Source organism: Anser brachyrhynchus (genome assembly GCF_964034855.1).
Source record: "Anser brachyrhynchus genome assembly, chromosome: W".
In the NCBI taxonomy this organism is placed as follows: domain Eukaryota; kingdom Metazoa; phylum Chordata; class Aves; order Anseriformes; family Anatidae; genus Anser; species Anser brachyrhynchus.
Window position 1 is genome coordinate 20,425,893 of NC_137704.1, and position 17,367 is coordinate 20,443,259.

The 17,367-nt window shown below is 46.8% G+C and overlaps 1 protein-coding gene across 1 annotated transcript in view; it reads right to left on the reverse strand.

The window, feature by feature from the left end:
* Positions 1-10,958, reverse strand: part of LOC308184979 (uncharacterized protein) — a gene marked incomplete at its 3' end in the record, with an annotated part of 210,591 nt that extends 199,633 nt beyond the window's left edge. Inside the window, exon 1 of the mRNA XM_080572523.1 lies at positions 10,291-10,958. The remainder of the gene's footprint in view (positions 1-10,290) is intronic.
* Between the last annotated feature and the right edge of the window lie 6,409 nt (positions 10,959-17,367).

Sequence of the window (17,367 nt, forward strand, 5' to 3'; positions counted from 1 at the left end):
GGGTTTGGTTTATGTTTTGGATTGGTTAGGGTTTGGGTTAGGGTTTGGGTTAGGGTATTGGTTTTTTAGGTTTGGGGTTAGGGTGAGGGTTATTGTCAGGGTTAGGGTTTTTTTAGTGTTTGGGTTGGTTAGTGGTTGTATTATTGTTTGGTTTAGGGTTAGAATTTGGGTTAATTTTTTTGTTAGGTTAGGGTTTTAATTAGGGCTCTGGTTAGAGTTAGGCTTTAGGTTAGGGTTTGGTTTAGGGTATGGGTTGGTTAGGCTTGGGGTTTCGGTTAGGCTTTGGATTGTTTAGGGTTTGGTTTGGTTAGGGTTTTGGGGTAGTTTTGTGTTAGTTTTTGGGTTTGGTGTGAGTTAGGGTTTCTGTTGGGTGTTGGACTGGTTAGGGTTTGGGTTTTTTAGTGTTTTGGTTAGGGTTTGGTTTAGAGTTTGGGTTGGTTAGTGTTTGGGTTAGGGTTAGGGTTAGGTTTTTCGTTGGTTAGGTTTTGGGTTTGGGTTTGAGTTATGGTTTGCATTGGCAAGGGTTCGGATTAGGCTTTCGGTATGTTTTTCCGTTAGGCTTTTTTTTTTTTTTTGGTTAGGGTTCTGGTTAGGGATTGAATTTAGGTTTGAGTTACGTTTTGGGTTAGTGTTTGCATTTCGCTTTAGGCTTTGGTTAGGGTTTGTGTCATTTAGGGTTTGTGTCAGGGTTTGGGTTAGGGTTCTGGTTAGGGGTAGTGTCAGGGTTTGTTTTGGGTTTAGGGTTAGGGTTTAGTGTTTGGGATGGTTAGGGTTTGGGTCAGGGTTAGGGTTTGGGTTAAGGTTTGGATTGGTTAGGCTTTCGATTGGTTAGGGTTTGGGTTTGTTAGGGTAAGGGTTAGGGTTAGGGTTAGGGTTAGGGTTAGGGTTAGGGTTTGGACTTAGGGTTTGGACTGGTTAGGGTTTGGGTTCGGGTTTGGGTTGTTTAGCGTTTGGGTTATTTAGGGTTTGGGTTAGGGTTTGTCATGGTTTGGGTTTGTATTAGGATTTGAATTAGGGTTTGAGTTATGGTTTGGCTTGGCAATGTTTAGCGTTAGGGTTTGGTTAGGGTTTTGGTATGTTTTTAGGTTAGGGTTGGTTAGGGTTTGAGTTAGGGTTTGGACTAGTGTTGGTTAGGGTTTGTGCTGGGGTTTGAGTTCGGTTTTGGGTTATCTTTTGCATTTTGCTTAGGGTTTGGTTTAGAGTTGTGTTACGGCTAGGGTTTGGGTCAGGGTTCTGGTTAGGCGTAGTGTTTGTATTTAGGGTTTGGGTTGGTTAGGGTTGGGATTAGGGCTTGGGTTGGTTAGGTTTTGTGTTACGGTTAGGGTTTGGTTTAGGGTTCTGGTTAGGGGTAGTGTTTGGGTTTGGTTTGGGTTAGGGTTTGTGCTAGGGTTTGTGTTGGTTAGTGTTTGGGTTCGGGTATTGTTTGGTTAGGGTTTGAGTTTGAGTTTGGGTTAGGGTTCAGGTTGGTTAGGGTTTGTGTTAGAGTTTGTGTTGGGGTTTGGTTAGTGTTTGCATTTCGCTTAGGCTTTGTGTTAGGGTTTGTTTCGGTTAGGGTCTGGGTTAGGGCTTGTGTTAGGTTTGTGTTAGGGTTCGGGTTGGTTGGGCTTTGGGTTAGGGTTTGCTTTGGGGTTTGATTTAGGATTTGGGTTGGCAAGGGTTCGGGTTAGGTTTTGGGTATGGGTTAGGGTATGTTTTTCGGTTAGTGTTTGGATTGGTTAGGGTTTGGGTTAAGGTTTGGGTTGGTTAGGGTTTGGGTTAGGGTTAGTGTTTGGGTTAATTATTTTGTTAGGTTAGGGTTTGAATTAGGGTTCTGGTTAGAGTTAGGCTTTAGGTTAGGGTTTGTGTTAGGTTTTGGTTTGGTTAGTGTTCTGGTTAGGGTTTGATTTTGGTTTAGTGTTAGGGTTTGGGTAAGGGTTATGGTTTTATCTCAGGGTTTGGATTAGGCTTTGTGTTGGTTAGGGTTTGGGTTTGGGTTGTTTAGATTTTGGGTTAGAATTTGGGTTCGGGTTTGAATTGGTTGGGGTTTTAGTTAGGGTTTGGGTTAGGATTCGGGTTGGTTAGGGTTTGTATTAGGGTTTGGTTTGGGGTTTGAGTTAGGGTTTGGGTTAGGGTTCGGGTTGGTTAGGGTTTGTATTAGGGTTTGGTTTGGGGTTTGAGTTAGGGTTTGGGTTAGTGTTTGCATTTTGCTTAGGCTTTGTGTTAGGGTTTGTTTCAGTTAGGGTTTTTGTTAGGGTTTGGGTTAGGTTTTGTGTTAGAGTTTGGTTAGAGTTTGGGTTTGGGTAAGGATTAGGGTTAGGTTTTCGGTTTGGTAAGGGGTACGGTTTCGCTTTGGGTTGGATTAGGGTTTGTGTTGGTTATGGTTTGGGTTAGCGTTTGAACTTGGGTTTAGGTGTTTTAGTGTTTGGCTTGTTTAGAGTTTGGGTTAGGGTTTGATTTACTGTTAGGGTTTGATTTACGGTTTTAGTTTGGTTTACAGTTTGGGTTAGGTTTTGCTTTTGGGTTACTGTTTGGGTTGTATGCAGGATGGTACGTAAAATTCTAAATTAACAACATGCATACCAGAGTAAGTGAAGAATGTAGAGCAGATGTCTAAGCAGCAGACTTCAGATATTTTCTTTGGTTCATTACAAGTTATTTGTTGCCTTTTTTTTTTCTAATTAGAGTATATTTTGTTTTTTTTAATTGAATTCTTCAGCTGCTTGTTCTCTCTGTTACTGTTAACCCAGAATGACTCTGCTTTTTTTCCATGGAATTATTCCCTGTTTACACTTTGTGAGAACAGTATTAGTTTCATGGTAACTAGGTAACACTGAAGAATAGAAGAGAAACAGTGTTGTAAAATTCTTCTTCTGGATGTAATTTTTTTTCTGGATATATTATTTATTTTGTAGAGGTATCTCTCACCAAACTGTAATTTTTTAAGTAAGAAGTGGAATAACGGGTATATTCTGAAAGAGGGAGAAAGGATCCTATCTCCTAATTGGATAGAAGCTATTAGAATGCACTGGTTTCACACTGATGGCTAACTAAACTCTACCACACTGCTCTCACACTCCCCCTCTTCAAAGGAACTGGGGGAGAAAATATGATTTAAAAAAAAAAAAGGCTCACAGGTTGAGATAAGGATAATATAATTAAAGGAAAACAAACAAAGGCCACACAGAAGCAAAGGGAGAAAACAATTATTCTCTACTTCCCATCAACAAGCAATGTTCGGTCGTGTCTTGGGAAGCAGGGTCTCAATATGCACAGGAGGACAGCCACACCCCCTCTCCCCCCCCATCTTCCCCTTCCTCAACTTTTATTGCTGAGCGTGACATCATATGGTATGGAATATCCCTTTGGTCCATTTAGGTCAGCTACGCTGGTGATGTCCCCTCCCCACCTCTTGCCCACCTCCCAGCCTACTTGCTTTGGGGGGCATTGGAGAGAGTCTTGATGCTGTGCCAACGCTGCTCAGCAATAGACAAAATATTGGTGTGATATCACTGCTGTTCTAGCTAAAAGTACAAAGCACATTACTAAATGGGCTGCTGTGGGGAAAGTTAACTCTATCCCAGTCAGACCCAGTACGATGAAATATCCAAAACCAGAGACTAAAAGGAAAATGTGAGCTTTCCTAGGTGCAGTGGGATTCTGCAGGCCATGGACTGCAGCTTTTGGAGAACTAGACAAACCCCTCGTTATACCTTCCGTCAAGAAGAGAAAGAACCCATACAGTAGGATGAGGAGAAGGTAGGCGCATTTGAAACCCTTAAATGAGCTTTAATGACAGCCCCAGCTTTGGGATTTCCAGACTACAGTAAGCCATTCAATCTCTACGTACATGAGTGAAAAGGAGTAGCATCCAGAGTGTTAGCCCAGAAGCTAGGAGAATGGCCCAGACCTGTTGCTTATTACTCCACTCAACTAGATCCAATCATACAAGGGTCAGGAAAAAGCAGAAAGGATTTATTGTATATCCCTCTTAAAGAACCCGAACTAGAGTTACACGTGGATGGTTCCTCCTTCTATATTAAAGGACAGAAAGCAACAGATTATGTGGTAACCACACACCAAGAAGTCCTCTTAGCAGCACCCCTGAATCTGAAATTAAGTGCACAAGCTTCTGAGCTAGTTACCCGGACAGAGACGTGTACTAGTTCAAGGGAAGATAGTGAACATCTGTATTGACTCACGATATGCATTTGGAGTTTGAAAACTGTGGAAGAAGAAGGGGTTTATAAACTCAAGTGGGGCACAAATATTCAATGCTGACAAAATAAGTGATCTCTTACAGGTGCTAACATGACCAAAAAGCATTGCAGTCATGCACCAGTCTGCTCATGATAAACTAAATATCCCCCACACCAAAGGGAATGCCATGGCCAAAGCCAAAGCTTCAGCCTGACAACTCTGGTCAGCAAAAAGCAATTGCATCTACCCTTGTTAATGATCAAACAAACAAAAGTATAGAGAATCACAGAATGTCTGAGGTTGGAAGGGACCTCTGAAGATCATCTAGTCCCTGCCGAGCGGGATCACCTAGAGCACATTGGGCAGGATGGCATCCAGGCAGGTTTTGAATATTTCTAAAAGGAGACTCCACAACCTCTCTGGGCAACCTGTTCCAGTGCTCTGTCACCCTCACAGTAAAGAAGTGCCCTCTCATATTCAGCTGGAACCTCCTGTGCTTCAGTTTGTGCCCATTACCTCTCGTCCCATCGCTGAGCACAACTGAAAAGAGACCGTCTCCATCCTCTTGACACCCTCCCCTCAGTTATTTATATACATTAATGAGGTCTCCCCTTAGTCTTCTCTTTCCCAGGCTAAACAGGCCCAGTTCTTTCAGCCTGTCCTCATATGACAGGTGCTCCAGTCCCCTAATCATCTTCATAGCCCTCCTCTGAACTCGCTCCAGTAGTTCTATGTCCCTCTTGTACTGGGGAGCCCAGAACTGGACACAATACTCCAGGTGTGGCCTCACCAGGGCTGAGTAGAGGGGCAAGATCACCTCCCTTGACCTGCTGGCAACACTCTTCCAAATGCAACCTAGGATACCGTTGACCTTCTTGGCCTCAAGTGCAGATTGCTGACTCATGGTCAGCCTGCTGTCCACCAGGACTCCCAGGTCTCTCTCTGCAGAGCTGCTCTCCAGCAGGTCAGCCCCCAGCCTGTACCGGTGCTTGGGGTTATTCCTCCCTAGGTGCAGGACTCTGCACTTCCTCTTGTTGAACTTCATGACGTTCCTCTCGGCCCAACCCTCCACTCTGTCCAGGTCCCTCTGAATGGCAGCACAGCCCTCGGAGTTATCAGCCACTTCTCCGAGCTTTGTGTCATCAGCAAACTTGCTGAGGGTGCACTCCATTCCATCGTCCAGGTCGTTGATGAATAAGTTGAACAAGACTGGATCCAGTACTGACCCCTGGGGGACACCGCTAGCTACAGGCCTCCAACTAGATTCCGCATCACTAAGCACAACCCTCTGAGCTCTGCCATCCAGCCAATTGCCAATCCACCTCACCGTCCATTCATCTAGGCCGCACTTCCTGAGCTTGTCTATGAGTATGTCATGGGAGACAGCGTCAAAAGCCTTGCTGAAGTCAAGGTATACCACATCCACCGCTCTCCCCTCATCTACCCAGCCAGTCATCTCATCATAGAAGGATAGCAGACTGGACAAACATGACTTCCCCTTGGTGAACCCACGCTGACTATTCCTGATCACCTTCTTATCCTCCACATGCTTGGAGACGACCTCCAGGATGAGCTGTTCGATCACCTTTCCAGGGATGGAGGTGAGGCTGACTGGCCTGTAGTTGCCTGGGTCCTCCTTCTTGCCCTTTTTGAAGACTGGCGTGATATTGGCTCTCTTCCAGTCCTCAGGCACCTCTCCTGTTCTCCATGACCTTTCAAAGATGATGGAGAGTGGCCTGGCAGTCACATCGGCCAGCTCCCTCAGCACCCGTGGGTGCATTCCATCGGGGCCCACGGATTTGTGGATGTTAAGTTTCCTTAGCTGATCTCTGACCCGATCCTCTTCAACCAAGGGAAAGTCCTCCTTTCTCCAGACTTCCTCTCTTGTCTCCAGGGTCTGAGATTCCTGAGGGCTGATCTTAGCAGTAAAGACTGAAGCAAAAAAGGCATTCAGCAACTCTGCCTTCTCCGTATCCTCTGTCACCGGGGCACTCGCCCCATTCAGCAGCGGGCCGACATTTTCCCCAGTCTTCCTTTTTCTACTGATGTATTTGAAGAAGCCCTTCTTGTTCTCCTTGACATCCCTTGCCAGATTTAATTCTAAATGGGCCTTGGCCTTCCTCGTCGCATCCCTGCATATTCTGACAGTGTCCCTATATTCCTCCCAAGTTGCCTGTCCCTTTTTCCACATGCTGTAAACTTCCTTCTTCTGCCTGAGCTTTGCCAGGAGCTCCCTGCTCATCCATGCAGGTCTCCTGCCCCCTTCGCTTGCCTTCTTGCTCATAGGGATGCACTGATCTTGAGCTTGGAGGAAGTGATACTTGAATACTGACCAGCTTTCTTGGACCCCCCCTTCCTTCCAGGGCCCTAACACATGGGATTCTTCCAAGTAGGTCCCTGAAGAGGCCAAAGTTTGCTCTCCTGAAGTCCAGGGTTGAGATCCTACTTTTTGCCTTGCTTCCTCCTCGCAAGATCCTGAACTCCACCATATCATGGTCACTGCAGCCAAGGCTGCCCCCGACCCTCACATCTCCAACTAGTCCTTACTCATTTGTTAGTGCAAGGTCCAGCAGCACACCTCTCTTTGTTGGCTTCTCCACCACCTGTGTCAAGAAGTTGTCACCAATGCACTGCAGGAACTTCCTGGACTGTGTGCCTAGCTGTGTGGTCTTCCCAGCAGATATCAGGGTGATTGAAGTCCCCCATGAGAACCAGGGCTTGTGACTGAGGCTACTTGGAGCTGTCTGAAGAAGGCTTCATCTACTGCCTCTTCCTGATCAGGTGGCCTGTAGCAAACACCCACAACAGTGTCAGCCATGGTAGCCTGCCCTTTAATCCTTACCCATAAGCTCTCAACTTGCTCTTCGTTGACCCCTAGGGAGAGCTCCAAACATTCCAGTTGCTCTCTCACATAAAGAGCAACTCCACCACCTCACCTTCCTGTCCGGTCTTTTCTAAAAAGCATGTGGCCTTCCATGACAGCATTCTAGTCATGTGAGCTATCCCAGCATGTCTCTGTGATTGCAATGAGATCATAGCCTTGCGACCGCAAGCAGATCTCCAGTTCTTCCTGTTTGTTTTCCATACTACATGCATTAATATACAAGCACTTCACGGAGCTGAAATGCTTCTCTCTCATGCTGCGTGTGTATGTATGGAAACACTTCAGATGTCTTTCATTCAACTCAGCCCCTCGTGGGGCAGACTGAAGGGCCTCACCAGCATGCAGTTCCTAAAGAAAGTTCCTAAAGTAGCAAAAGTTCACCCTCTACTGTCTATGTATCAAAACACTCCCCATAAAGAACTGAACCAGTGGAAACTGATGGGGCTGAGCTTGATGCAGAAATAATCTGGCAGGTAGGAGAACACAAGCTACCTATATTACCAAAACAGTATTTACTCCTGGTGGCTCATTTGGAGCACCATCTGGGACATGAGCAACTGCTCTAGCTCAGACCATCTCAAAGGACTGGGTGGGCCCGGGAACGTATGAGTTACCTCAGATTGCCCTACCTGCCAGGCCTTTAATAAAAGTAATAATGGCAAAAATATACACAGAAGCAGGCCAAGGTAATTCTTCCTTTTCAGAGAATTCAAATGGACTTTGCAGATATGCCAAGAGACCAGGGGTATCAGCAACTGCGATAGTTAGTCAACTGCATGTCTGGAAGCTGTACCAACCAGAAAATCAGACACTGCAGCAATTGTAGTTCTTACTGACGAACATCATTCCCTGATTTGGTATCCCAAGCTACATAGATTCAGATCAGGGAAGTCACTTTACTGCACAACTTATGCATCAAATATAAAAAACTTTGGATATAGAACAACAGCTATGTTTGTCTTACCACCCACAATCAGTGAGTAAAGTGGAATGAATGAATGGATTACTGAAAACCTTAATAGGAAAGATTTGTCTTGAAACCGATCCAAATTGGCAGATGCATTACCTGTAGCACTAAGGCACATTCCTTGCAAACCAATACAACCACCAGGGTTTTCTCCTTTTGAGATTCTGTTTGGATGGACAATGTCCCTTACCCTGACTTCAGCTCCTGCACGTCCTAGCGTGTTGGCAAGAGATCAACAAGTGACTCAATATATATTACAAATTCAAAAATTAATCCAAGATAACCAGAACTGTCCTGGCTTTGACTAGAATAGAGTTAATTTTCTTCATAGTAGCTGGCATGGTGCTATGCTTTAGATTTAGGATGAAAATAATCTTGATAACACACTGATGTGGTGAGCAACTGAGTTGTGCATCACTTGTGTTTTTTTTTTTCTCTCCTGTTTCTTTCTTATTAAACTGTCCTTATCTCAGCCCATGAGTTCTCACACTTTTCTTTTTTTTTGTTTTCTCCTCCATCCCACTGGTAGGGAGTGAGCAAATGTCTGTGTGGTGCTGTCCTGGTTCCAGCTAGGACAGAGTTAATTTTTCCTCCTAGTAGCTGGTAGGGTGCTATGTTTTGGATTAGGTTGAGAAGAGCGCTGATAACATGCTGATGCTTTAATTGTTGCAGAGCAGTGCTTACACCAAGCCAAGGACTTTTCAGCTTCTCTCTCTGTCCTGCCAGCGAGCAGGCTAGGGGTGCAGCAGGAGCTGGGAGGGGACAGACCCAGGACAGCTGACCCAAACTGGCCAAAGGGGTATTCCATACCATCTGACGTCATGCTGAACAATATATAGGGGTGGCTGGCCGGGGTGGGGGGCCGGCTGCTCGGGGATAGGCTGGGCATCGGTCAGCGGGTGCTGAGCAATTGTGTTGTGCATCACTTGTTTCTTACACATTATTATTATTAATACTATTGTCATTATCACTATTATTATTATTGTTATTATTATATTCCTGTCTTAATACACTGTCTTTATCTCAACTCACCGGCTTCACTTTCCCGTTTCTCTCCCCCATCCCAGAGAGGGAGGGGGGAGGGTGAGCGAACGGCTGTGTGGTGTTTAGCTGCCAGCCGGGTTAAACCACAACAGCCCTTTTGGTGCCCAACGTGGGGCTCGAAGGGTTGAGATATCGACAGATTTGACCAGAGTGTGTTAAACTAAAATTGGTATAAGTATTGGACCTGCTTAATAGTTGCTAGTCACGATGTTGATTGCCTTAATCTCCAGTTCCAGCTCCTGCAGCCGCTCCAGCTCCTGCGGCCGCTCCAGCTCCAGCTCCTGCAGCCGCTCCAGCTCCTGCAGCCGCTCCAGTTCCAGCTCCTGCAGCCGCTCCAGATCCTGCAGCCGCTCCAGCTCCAGCTCCTGCAGCCACTCCAGTTCCAGCTCCTGCAGCCGCTCCAGCTCCTGCAGCCGCTCCAGCTCCTGCAGCCGCTCCAGCTCCAGCTCCCGCAGCCACTCCAGCCCCTGCAGCAGCTCCAGCTCCTGCAGCTGCTCCCACTCCTGTGGCTGGGTCAGAGAAACGAGCTGTAGCAGTGCAAGTTGACCCCGCAGAGGGTATTCCAACCCCTGTGGCAGACCCTGTGTCTGGGTCAGAGAAACGAGCTGTAGCAGTGCAAGTTGACCCCGCAGAGGGTATTCCAACCCCTGTGGCAGGCCCTGTGTCTGGGTCAGAGAAACGAGCTGTAGCAGTGCAAGTTGCCCCTGTAGACAAGGTGAAAAAATGGTATAGAGGCTCAGGTCGTTTAGAACGCAGACAGTCTTCTGCTAAGTCTGGGCATAGTGAAGATGAGGCTGGGCCATCAAAGGTGCAGGAGACTGAAGATGAGGATGAGGATGTCGAAAAATCAACAGTAACTATCCGGACCATATACCAGCGTGAGCTACGAGATGTGCGAAAAGATTTTGGTCGCTGTATAGGTGAGCAGCTTGTCACCTCGCTGCTCCGGTGCTGGGACAACAGAGCCAATTGTGTGGAATTAGAGGGCAGGGAAGCCAGGCGGCTGGGATCCCTTGCTAGGGACGCATGTATTGACAAAGCAATTGGAGATGGAGCACAATCTCGCAGCATCTGGAGGTGTCTCCTGTCAGCTGTGCAGGAAAGGTATCCCTTCAAGGAAGAACTTGTATGTCTACCAGGCAAATGGACCACCATGGAGAAGGGAATTCAGTACCTGAGGGAATTGGCAGTACGGGAAGTAATTTATAAGGACCTAGACGACGCACAGAAGTATAAGGCTTTAGTAGACACCGGTGCACAATGTACTCTAATGCCATCAAGCTATAAAGGGCCAGAGCCCATCTGTATTTATGGGGTGACGGGGGGATCCCAGCAGTTAACTGTATTGGAGGCTGAAGTGAGTCTAACCGGTAATGAGTGGCAAAAGCACCGTATTGTGACTGGCCCGGATGCTCCGTGCATCCTTGGCATAGACTATCTTAGAAGAGGATATTTCAAGGACCCAAAAGGGTTCCGCTGGGCTTTTGGCATAGCTGCCTTGGAGACAGAGGACATTAAACAGTTGTCTACCTTGCCTGGTCTCTCAGAGGACCCTTCTGTTGTGGGGTTGCTGAGGGTTGAAGAACAGCAAGTGCCGATCGCTACCACAACTGTGCACCGGCGGCAATATCGCACCAACAGAGACTCCCTGATTCCCATCCATAAGCTAATTCGTCAACTGGAGAGCCAAGGAGTGATCAGCAAGACTCATTCACCTTTTAATAGTCCCATATGGCCAGTGCGAAAGTCTAATGGTGAGTGGAGACTAACAGTGGACTATCGTGGCCTGAACGAAGTCACGCCACCACTGAGTGCTGCAGTGCTGGACATGCTAGAACTCCAGTATGAACTGGAATCAAAGGCAGCCAAGTGGTATGCCACAATTGATATTGCTAATGCATTTTTCTCCATCCCTCTAGCAGCAGAGTGCAGGCCACAGTTTGCTTTCACTTGGAGGGGAGTCCAATATACTTGGAATCGGCTGCCCCAGGGGTGGAAACATAGCCCTACCATTTGCCATGGACTGATCCAGTCTGCCCTGGAACAGGGGGAAGCTCCTGAACACCTGAAGTACATCGATGACATCATTGTGTGGGGTGACACAGCAGAAGAAGTTTTCGAGAAAGGGAAGAAAATAGTCCAAATCCTTCTGAAGGCCGGTTTTGCCATAAAACAGAATAAAGTCAAAGGACCTGCACGAGAGATCCAGTTTTTAGGAATAAAATGGCAAGATGGACGTCGTCAAATCCCAATGGATGTGATCAACAAAATAACAGCTATGTCTCCACCAACTAGCAAAAAAGAAACACAAACTTTCCTAGGTGTCGTGGGGTTTTGGAGAATGCACATTCCAAATTACAGTCTGATTGTAAACCCGCTCTACCAAGTAATCCATAAGAAGAATGCTATTGAATGGGGCCCTGAGCAACGACAAGCCTTTGAACAAATTAAGCAGGAAATAGTTCATGCAGTAGCCCTTGGGCCAGTCCAAACAGGACCAGATGTAAAGAATGTGCTCTACACTGCAGCCGGGGAGAATGGCCCCACCTGGAGCCTCTGGCAGAAAGAACCTGGGGAAACTCGAGGTCGACCCCTGGGGTTTTGGAGTCGGGGATACAGAGGATCTGAGGCCCGCTATACTCCAACTGAAAAGGAGATATTGGCAGCATATGAAGGAGTTCGATCTGCTTCGGAAGTGGTCGGTACTGAAGCGCAGCTCCTCCTGGCACCCCGACTGCCGGTACTAGGCTGGATGTTCAAAGGAAGGGTCCCCTCTACACATCATGCAACTGATGCTACATGGAGCAAGTGGGTTGCACTGATTACTCAGCGGGCTAGAATAGGAAACCCCAGTCGCCCAGGAATCTTGGAAGTGATTATGGACTGGCCAGAAGCCAAATACTTTGGGATATCATCAGAGGAGGAGGTGGTCCGTGCTGAAGAAGCCCCCCTGTACAACAAGCTACCGGAAAATGAGAAGAAATATGCCTTGTTCACTGATGGGTCCTGTCGCACTGTGGGAAAGCATCGGAGATGGAAAGCTGCTGTATGGAGTCCTTCACGACGAGTTGCAGAAGCTGCTGAGGGAGAAGGTGAATCGAGTCAGTTTGCAGAAGTGAAAGCCATTCAGCTGGCTTTAGATATTGCTGAATGAGAAAAGTGGCCAGTTCTCTATCTCTATACTGATTCATGGATGGTAGCAAATGCCCTGTGGGGGTGGTTACAGCAATGGAAGCAGAACAACTGGCAGCGCAGGGGCAAGCCCATCTGGGCTGCGGCATTGTGGCAAGATATTGCTGCCCGGGGAGAGAACCTGGTTGTAAAGGTACGCCATGTAGATGTTCATGTGCCCAAGAATCGGGCTACTGAAGAACATCAGAACAACCAGCAGGTGGATCAGGCTGCTAAGATTGAAGTGGCTCAGGTGGACCTGGACTGGCAACATAAAGGCGAATTATTTATAGCTCGATGGGCCCATGACACCTCGGGCCATCAAGGTAGAGATGCAACATACAGATGGGCTCGCGATCGAGGGGTGGACCTGACCATGGACACTATAGCACAGGTTATTCATGACTGTGAAACATGTGCTGCAATCAAGCAAGCCAAATGGTCAAAGCCTCTTTGGTATTGAGGATGATGGCTGAAATATAAATATGGAGAGGCCTGGCAGATTGATTACATCACACTCCCTCAAACCCGCAACGGCAAGCGCCACATACTTACAATGGTGGAAGCAACCACCGGATGGCTGGAAACATATCCTGTGCCCCATGCCACCGCCCGGAACACTATCCTGGGCCTTGAAAAGCAAGTCCTATGGCGACATGGCACCCCAGAGAGAATTGAGTCAGACAATGGGACTCATTTCCGAAACAACCTTATAGACACTTGGGCCAAAGAACACGGTATTGAGTGGGTGTATCACATTCCCTATCATGCACCAGCCTCTGGTAAATTTGAGCGATACAATGGACTGCTAAAGACTACACTGAAAGGAATGGGTGCTGGGACATTCAAAAATTGGGATACATATTTGGCAAAGGCCACCTGGTTAGTCAATACTAGGGGATCTGCCAACCGAGCTGGACCTGCCCAATCAAACCTGTTACGCACTGTAGAAGGGGATAAAGTTCCTGTAGTGCACGTAAGAAACATGCTGGGTAAGACAGTCGGGGCTACTCCTGCCTCAGGAAAAGGCAAACCCATTCGTGGAATTGCTTTTGCTCAGGGACCTGGATGCACTTGGTGGGTAATGCAAAAGAATGGGGAGGTCCGGTGTGTACCTCAAGGGGATTTAATACTGGGTGAAAATAGCCCATGAGTTGAATTGTAGTATGTTAATTATTATATAATACTGTATGTCATCACTACCATGATTGCTATATATCATAGATGAAAATGGTGATTAATTACAAGGTATTGGAAAGAGTGTAACCTGAGCATGACATAAATGGTATGGAATAAGGGGTGGATAACTGTCCTGGTTCCAGTTAGGACAGAGTTAATTTTCCTCCTAGTAGCTGCTAGGGTGCTATGTTTTAGATTAGGATGAGAAGAGTGCTGATAACATGCTGATGTTTTAATTGTTGCAGAGCAGTGTTTACACCAGGCCAAGGACTTTTCGGCTTCTCGCTCTGTCCTGCCAGCGAGCAGGCTAGGGGTGCAGCAGGAGCTGGGAGGGGACAGACCCAGGACAGCTGACCCAAACTGGCCAAAGGGGTATTCCATACCATCTGACGTCATGCTAAACAATATATAGGGGTGGCTAGCCGGGGTGGGGGTGCCGGCTGCTCGGGGATAGGCTGGGCATCGGTCAGCGGGTGGTGAGCAATTGCATTGTGCATCATTTGTTTCTTACACATTATTATTATTAATACTATTATCATTATCACTATTATTATTATTGTTATTATTATATTCCTGTCTTAATACACTGTCTTTATCTCAACTCACAGGCTTCACTTTCCCGTTTCTCTCCCCCATCCCAGAGAGGGAGGGGGGAGAGTGAGCGAACGGCTGTGTGGTGTTTAGCTGCCAGCCGGGTTAAACCACAACAGGTGCTTAGCTTCCTGCCAGGTTAAACCATGACAAAAACCTAGCTCAGCTAAAGCAACCAGTCCCTCTAGAAGGGGCAATCCATTCATATTTACCTGGGGATAAGGAATAGATAAAAGTGCATAAGCAAAAGAATGGACACACCCCCACATTGGGAAGGGCACTTTCTTATGTTATTAACTTCTTTCTTAGGAGTAAAAGTTGAGGGAAAGGACTCCTGGATTCATCACACTCACCTGAAAAATGACAGCCAACCAGAAACAATGACAGAAGAGGATTGTTTGGACCTCCTGAGTCTGGCCACATTATAGCCCAAAGCTAACAGATGTCTTATTTCCAACCAATTTTTGGCCTAGAGGGTCTAATGCTAATCATAATTGTTATAGTGCATTCACTACCAAATGTTACAGTAAGCAGTAGCTACTGCAGCCAATTGATCAAATTGCTGGATCTGTACAGACAAGATCCAGTATAGCCAGGGCCTCTGTGGCCCACAATTATTGTTACATTAGGAAAGAAAAAAAAAAGTACAAAACTCACTGGTAGAAAGATAAACAGGATTCCATCAGTTTGTAAGAGCCATTATACCTTGGTTGGGGAGTTAGTGAACTAGAAAAAGCAATTGTAAATATATCTGCTAAAACGGAAAAAGCCTCGAACGATGCAAGTAGATGGAATCTTGGTATTATAATCTGAGATACGATCTCTATCACAAATGATAATTCAAAATTGATTGGCTTTAGATTATGTGTTAGCTGCACAAGGAGGAGTTTGTGCTTTAGTTAATGCTAGTTGTTGCTTTTATGCTAATCAGGATCAAAGGACTGAAACAAATGTGGAAGAGATAAAGACCCACATGAAAATATTTCATAATATTGGTGAAGAAGCACCCCTCAATATGTTTGGGTGGTTAACCTCATTGTTTTCCAGTCTTGTTCCAGGCTATAGTCAGCTTGTGAGTCCTCTATATCGAGTGACTCGAAAGAGGAACTATTTTGAGTGGGGCCCTGAGCAACAACAGGCCTTTGAACAAATCAAACAAGAAATAGCTCGTGCAGTAGCCCTTAGGCCTGTCCGTACAGGACCAGCTGTGCAAAATGAGCTTTACACTGCAGCTGGGGAAAATGGCCTCACCTGGAGCCTCTGGCAGAAAACCTCAGGAGAAACTCAAGTCTCTGGGGTTCTGGAGCTGGGGCTATCAAGGATCAGAAGCCAATTACACCCCAACTGAAAAGGAGATATTTACAGCATATGAGGGGGTTTGAGCTGCCTCACGAGTTGTTGGTACAGAAGCACAGCTCCTCTTGGCACCACAGCTACCTGTGTTACACTGGATGTTCAAAGGGAAAATTTGCACTACACAGCATTGAACCGATGCTATGTGGAGTGAGTGGGTAGTGTTAATTATGCAGCGGGCTTGAATGGGGAAACCCAACCGCCCAGGAATCCTGGAAGAGATCATGGGCTGGCCAGAAGGCAGAGATTTCAGAGTATCAACTGAAGAGGTAACTCGTGCCCAAGAGGCACCACCATATAGTGAGTTGCCAGAAGACAGAAAGCAGTATGTGTTGTTCACTGACGGATCCTGCCGTTTGGTAGGGAGCCATCGGAAATGGAAAGCTGCTGTGTGGAGTCCCACACGACGAGTCATGGAGGCCATGGAAGGGGAAGGCGAGTCGCGTCAGTATGCAGAAGTGAAAGCCATACAACTGGCCCTAGAGATTGCCAAAAGAGAATGGCCAGTACTGTATCTCTACACTGATTCATGGATGGTGGCAAATGCTCTGTGGGGGTGGTTGCAGCAATGGAAACAGAGCAACTGGCAGCGCAGAGGTAAAGCTATCTGGGCTGCTACCCTGTGGCAAGATATTGCTGTCCGGGTAGAAAACCTGGCTGTAAAGGTACTGTGAGAAACTAAGTTTTGTTTTTGCAGTAGAGAACTAATTTTCTGTATTCAAAGGTAGCTGTGTAGTCACAACAAGGAGAAATGCTAAGTAGATAAGTGGATAGTAGAAGGCCTCACTGTTCCAAAATAAAGTGGAAGCTTGAGAAAAACACAATGAGCAGAGTGAGAACAGTAAAACAAAGATCACAAGTTCTCAAAACATAAGAAAGGGAAAAAAAAGGAAAAAAGGAGAAATTAAAGGGTTGAAAAAAAAGAAAAATTGTACATGTATGGTATAGAGAAATGCTTAGTAGCTTGTGAACCTGTAGTACTCAGCCAATGAGGAAACAGGGGAGGTGATCAGGTGTCGGGTAATAGGGAATAAAAGGTTATGATTTGTTTACTAAAATGCGCTCCTAATTGACAGGACGCCTGCCGTTGCAATCGCGAATAAAATAGCTTCACGGAAGATCCTGTCTGAAGAAAATAGTTTGAGATTTTTCTCACAGTATGTCACGTAGATGCTCACATGCCAAAGAGTTGCACCACCAAAGAACATCAAAATAACAAAGAGGTGGACTCGGGTGGGGGGGTGGGGGGAGGGGGCGGGGCTGTGGCTGTGGCTCCGACCAAACGGCTCTGTGCCTCGTTATTGGGGGGTTCTTAGAGGTCAGCTCCGTCTGAGGAGCCCTCACTGCAGTCGATCCGTGCGAGGTCCTCACTAAAAATAGTTGCTCTCCATCTTTTTTATAAGCCCCCTTTAAGTATTGAAAAGCTGCAATAAGGTCACCCTGGAGCCTTCTCTTTTCCAGGCTGAACATTCCCAGGTCTCTCAGCCTCTCTTCATAGGAGAGGTACTCCAGCCCTCTGATCAACTTTGTGGCCCTCCTCTGGACCCTTTCTAACAGATGAACATCCTTCTTGTGCTGTGGGCTCCAGACCTGGATGCAGTACTCCAAGTGGGGCCTCTCAAGGGCAGAGTAGATGGGGACAATCACCTCCCTCGACCTGCTGGACACTCCTCTTTTGATGCAGTTGGCCTTCTGGGCTGCAAGTGCGCACTGCCAGCTCATGTCAAGCTTTCTGTCCACCAGAAGTCCCAAATCCCTCTCTGCAGGGCTGCTGTCAATGAGTTCTTCACCCAGTCTGTACTCCTGTCTGGGATTGCCCCAACCCAGGTGCAGCACCTTGCATTGGACTTGTTGAACCTCATTAGGTTCATGTGTGCCCACTTCTCAAGCCTGTCCAGGTTAGGGAAGCTTGTCCACGTTAGGGAATGCCTTGACTGCATGGAGCTGGGCAATGGTGATGACAAGGTTGAGTGTCTCTGGGTAAGAGTCAAGGGAAAGGCCA